Source organism: Drosophila virilis, unplaced genomic scaffold (genome assembly GCF_030788295.1).
Source record: "Drosophila virilis strain 15010-1051.87 unplaced genomic scaffold, Dvir_AGI_RSII-ME tig00001840, whole genome shotgun sequence".
Classification (NCBI taxonomy): domain Eukaryota; kingdom Metazoa; phylum Arthropoda; class Insecta; order Diptera; family Drosophilidae; genus Drosophila; species Drosophila virilis.
In genome coordinates, this window is record NW_027212862.1 from 42,940 (window position 1) to 48,939 (window position 6,000).

Below are 6,000 nucleotides of genomic sequence, written 5' to 3' on the forward strand. Positions count from 1 at the left end.
ATTATTAGTTATAATTTTGAGTAATGCAAGTGGCCGATGCGTACCAAAGGCATGAAGCGAACGAACTTAACTAATTCGATGCGCAGCATCGAGGCCTTCGCATAGGTAAAGCTAGGGCAATAAAACGATCGTTACAGCGAAGAGCGGCAGCTCTATGTTAATGAATTCTTAAGAGCGAAATTTAGGCACTTGCTTTGCAGAGCGAGTATTATAAGATAAAATTAAGATGCTGCTCTTATCAGTTGCGAGGTCGCTCCAGTTGTTTTGGCTGCGTAACCAGACATTCTCCCCCCGTTAGAAGGCATGGGCTGTCAACAGATTCCCTGATGGGCAATAGGCATAGCTTGTTTGCAGTTCTCCTCGTTTCCCCTGTTGCGGTGCGCAAAATGGCTACTCGAGCGACTCCATCCTTTCCCACGATTAGCTCGGTGATTCTCGCCAGTGGCCACCTTAGAGGCGGCAGATTTTCATCCTTTACGAGGACTATGTCGTTGACGCATAGGCTTGGTTTCGGAGTACGCCACTTGGAGCGCTGCTGAAGCAGTGTTAAGTATTCTTCACGCCAGCGAGACCAAAACAGTTGTTGAAGGTACGTTTCGCGTTGCCAACCATCCAGGTCACATCAGGTTCAAGGAACGATGAGCTGGGTCCACCAATCAAGAAATGAGCTGGAGTGAGGACATCTAGATCTGCTGGATCTTCTGAAAGTGGAAACCATGGCCTGGAATTAATTATCGATGCTATGTGGCAGACTAGGGTGCGAAACTCTTCGAAGTTGAGACCACAAGATCCAACAGCACGATAAAAATGATGTTTCGCTGTCTTCACTGCTGCTTCCCAAAGGCCGCCAAAATGCGGTGAACGAGGAGGTATAAATTTCCAATCAATGGAATCAGCCATGCAAAAATTATGCACTGACTCAATATGATCACGACTTGTAAATAGACGCTTGAGATCCAGAAGCTCGTTTTTGGCGCCGACAAAGTTGGTAGCGTTATCCGACCATATCTGAGATGGCCTGCCTCGAGTCGATATAAACCTCTTAGGCGCATTCAAGAAAGAAGCTGTCGACAGATCCTTGACCAGTTCCAGGTGAACCGCTTTAGTCGCGAAGCAGACGAAGACAGCCATGTAACATTGACTGGAGCTTTATTTCGTACGTCTGGCTTATAGAAAAATGGTCCACAATAGTCAACACCAGAGACTTCAAAGGCTCGACAAGCAGTCAAACGTTCTTTGGGCAGATCACCCATTTTAGGCTCTATTAATCGAGGCTTGGCACGAAAGCATCTCACACATTTTCCAACCACCTTGGATACGGTCTTCCTTCCACCAATCGGACAATACTGCAACCGAATATGAGCAAGAAGTGCCCGTGGACCAGCGTGTAAGTCCCGATTGTGAAACCGTGTGATGACCGAGGGTGGTGATGCGATACAACTGGACGGTTTAACAACTCTTCTCGATTGCAATGATTTGATCTCTTCCCACAGGTGTGCTCTCTGGACGAGCCTTAGTAAGAGTTGGGTCCCATGTTGTATATCAGACACTGTTAGTCCAGGATGCCTGCTTCTGTGTATGAATTTATAAATATCCGAATATACGCTGCATTGTATCAAATGAGTTGACGTATTTACAAGTGACAGTTATATCAACGAAGGGAGATGACGCAATAAGGACCCTTTTCTTAAGTTCGAGTTCTGTCCTTTCTGACAAGCAAGAAGCAGGCCAGTCCAAATTGTTTTTAACTAGATATTCTGGGCCGTTGAACCACAGTGACGATTGATCTAATTCACTGGGCGTATATCCTCTCGAGAGTATATCTGCCGGGTTGACTGAAGTAGGCACGTAACGCATTTCCATGCCATTAGTTAGCTCTTGAACTGCTGTGACGCGATTAGCCACAAACACATTGAGCTTGCAGGGCTCGGTCCTTATCCAGGAAAGGCATACAGAAGAATCCGACCAACAGTAGAATTTTCCATCAAACAGATTTATTTTAGATATCTCACGCATGAGATTAGATAATAAGACGGCACCACAGAGCTCTAGCTTTGGAACTGTGATTGTTTTCAGAGGAGCTACACGCGATTTGGAACACAACAGCTGACAACTGGCTGATGTTCGTCGAGAAAGGACGTAGACACAGGCCCAATATGCTTCGATGCTGGCGTCGCAGAAACCGTGAACTTCTAAATCTGCTGCAGGTATTGACAAGAGACGAGGAAATTTAAGAAACTGTGCCTTCTCAAAACTGCAGCAAAAATCATGCCAAGCTGTTGCCAGTGATGATGGCAAGCTCTCGTCCCACTCAAGCTTCTCCTTCCAGATCTGCTGCATAAAGATTTTAGCCTTGGCAATTATCGGCCCTATGAGTCCAAGCAGCTCATACAAGCGAGCTATGGTCGATAGTATTGAAATTTTTTGATGGAGAGATAGATGGAATTGATAGATCTCTGCTGAATGGACGAAAACGAAAACAACAATCGATCCGACGCTGAGTCCCAAGCGAGTCCAAGAGTTTTGGTGATGTCGCTACCATCATCAAACTTTAGGAAAGATTCTCTGTCCTCTACGGGTATCCCTTTCAGTACAGCAGAATTGTTTGGGCACCACTTTCGCAACTTGAAGCCCCCACTTGCCAAGATTCCAGCCGTCTGATTAAGAAGTTCCTTTGCTTCTTGAATTGAATCACCCCCTGAAATGAGGTCATCAACGTAGAAGTCACACCGCAAAATCCGAGATCCAATTGGAAAATTAGTTTCCTCATCCATAGACAGCTGATGCATAGCACGGATAGAGAGGAATGAAGCTGGCTTTGTTCCGTATGTAACTGTATCCAGCTTTAAAATATTTATATCCTGTTCTGGCGAATGCATTGTTCTTGCCATAGAATGCATTTTGAGAAAATCATCCGGTGCTGAAACGCGTACGCAGCGATACATTTTTCCAATATCTCCTGTTAGGGCGATCGGGAAATTACGAAAGCGAAGAAGGATATGAAACAGCGAGTTTTGAATAACAGGTCCAGCCATCAATAGTTCATTTAATGAATATCCTGACGAGGTAGATGCTGAGCCGTCGAAAACGACTCGCAATTTTGTCGTTGAACTGTCTTCTTTAAAGACACAGTGATGAGGAAGAAAGTATTGGCAAAGTCCTATAGACTCTGGAGCAACAGACGACATATGACCATGATCCAAATATTCCTTTAGAAAGTTTGAATATTGAATCTTCAGATCTGGACGATTTTGTAGTTTGCGTTCCAGGGTCAGGAACCGACGAAAGGCTTGTTGGTATGACGTCGCCAGACATTCCAAACTTCGCTTGAAGGGTAAACGAACTGAATATTGGCCACTAGGCAATCTGATATGAGTCTTTACGAAATGTTCTTCTTCCTTTGAAGTGGTAGGTGTACTTTCCAAGCAGGATTCTATCTCCCAAAATCTTCGAACCAATTCATCAGCCCATTCTTCAGAACTTGACTCAAGTTTGCCCGCAGTATGCTTTGCAATTAACATAGAACCACTCAAGCGGGGTCCGCCTCCAGAAACTACCCAACCAAGCCGTGTTTTTTGAAGACACGGTAATCCTGGGAGAAGCCTTATCTGGCCGACGCTGAGAAGGTCGTAAAACAGGCTAGCTCCAAGTAGCAAGTCCACGCGTTGAGGTTTAAAGAAAGACGGATCTGCAAGTTTTATGTTAGCGGGAATGTTTCAAATCGTCGTGTTGATAGTAAGACTCGGTTGACTATTAGTTAAGTTAGGCGCTACCAGAGCTGTAAGGCATGTTGAGTATTCAGAGACTTGAGACTGTATTGTGATAGTGACCGTGTTTCCTTCTGTTTCAAAACGGTATCAAAGTGCCGGAGCGATTTCTTACAAAGATCATAGCCGTAGGCAAGACGACAACATCACTACTGAAATACTGGGCAACAAGAGATGTGGAGGTAGATGGCGATGACCTAGCGAAAGAGACATGGGTTATCGGCGATGAATTTGTAGGCTCAGTCAGGATACGGAATTGTTTAAATGCAGCAGAGAATGATGTTTTGCCCCGCAGGTCCGACAGCATCCAGAGCTGCATGATCGCAATTGATGACCTTTCTTTAGGCAATTCAAGCACAATGCAACTCGTTTTGCCTCTCTAAGCCGTAATGCACGGGTCAAATTTCCAAATCGAGAACAATTATATATACTATGAGCAGGGCTGTCACAAAAGACGCAGACAGGGGCGTCGTGGTTAGTGGCGATAAATGACGATCTACTGCTGTTAATTGCTCTAGTTTTTCCCACCTGATGGCTAGGGGCATAGCTTGCCATAGCAAAATTTACGGTTTCCATTGTTCGGCATCTCTGCTCCAGAAACGTAGCCATATGCTCCCACGATGGTATTAAATTAACGAACGACGAATCCTCTAGCCTTTCTTCCCATTTGGCTTGTGATATTGGGTCCAGCTTTTGTAAAATAATCTGCACAATGATGCATCCAGCGATTTGTTCGGAGTTGCCCATGCTCTTTAGCGCGCGAAAATGTGCGTTGAATTGGTCGGATAACTCCCTTAGCGACACGGCCGATCCACCTGCCACCCTCTTGAGCCCCAATATCTCAAGTATGTGTGCCTGAAAAACCAAACGTCTATTATTAAACCTTTTCTGCAATAAATTAAGTGCTATGGAATAATTCTCGTTTGTTATTTCCAATGATCGAATCGCGTCCAGCGCTGTATCCTTCAGGCACGATCAAAGATGCTGCAGCTTTACGATATCTGCTAGATCAGGATGATTTTCTATGACGGTTGTGAACATAGAATAAAAGTCGGTCCATTCTGTGTAACCATAACTGAACGTAGGCAACTTTATTGAGGGTAGTGTTGGCGGTGCCTTAGCTCTAACTGTCTGCGAGGGCAGCACAGATTGGTCGCGAAATGTTGAGCAGGGCAATATTGAGACACGTTTCGCAATTTCACTCCGAAACGAAATTTCCCTAGAAACTGCTAACTCGTCGAAGTCCTCACGCAATTGGTTACCGATTTAATCAAAGTCTAGTTCTCCGAGGCTAGTGTGAGTGTTTGTTTGTGTTTGCAAACTGTCATAAATTGAAATGGCTTTGCGCTTCAGAAAGGTCACCCTGTTTGCAGAGGGCACTCCACTAGAGGCATTATTTTCGGTTGCCATTAGAAGCGCGATAGAAAGCGCATGCGAAACTAGCTGAATAACTAATAACGGTGATCGCTAGTACATGCAAACCGTTCAAAAAACAATAGTTGTCCAATAAGAACTTCGGCGAACACAAGCGTCAAGCTATGTAATGAAGCAACGGCAATAGCTTTTACATAAGTACCGCACGAAGACCGCAGAGACTTTAAGCGACCGAGAGAGTAAGAGTAAGTATGTATATAAAGTGCACAAAACGAAATGCCAGGTGGTGCCTTTTAAGATTATTGCTTTAATGTAAAGCAAACAATAAATCACGTCGGGGTCACCAAAATGTTGCGCTATTGAGTTTTTTCAATAGCTTTCCCAAATAGAAATTATTAACCTTATTTTATTTCATGTGTTCCAATTTGTTTCTATATTTCTAAAAGTTACGAAAAGCAGGCAGACCCGAATTGGTCTGTGCTTATTATTTAGGAACAATAGTTTGTATATAGGCAAGCGAACCCGAATTAGTACGTGCCAATTTTAGCGAAGAAACAATTATTAGTTATAATTTTGAGTAATGCAAGTGGCCGATGCGTACCAAAGGCATGAAGCAGCATCGAGGCCTTCGCATAAGTAAAGCTAAGGCAATAAAACGATCGTTACAGCGAAGAGCGGCAGCTCTATGTTAATGAATTCTTTAGAGCGAAATTTAGGCTATTGATTTGCAAAGCGAGTATTATAAGATAAAATTAAGATGCTGCTCTTATCAGTTGCGAGGTCGCTCCAGTTGTTTTGGCTGCGTAACCAGACAGAAGGAATCATCATACAGCTTCAATGACTTGGTAGCCGATTTATA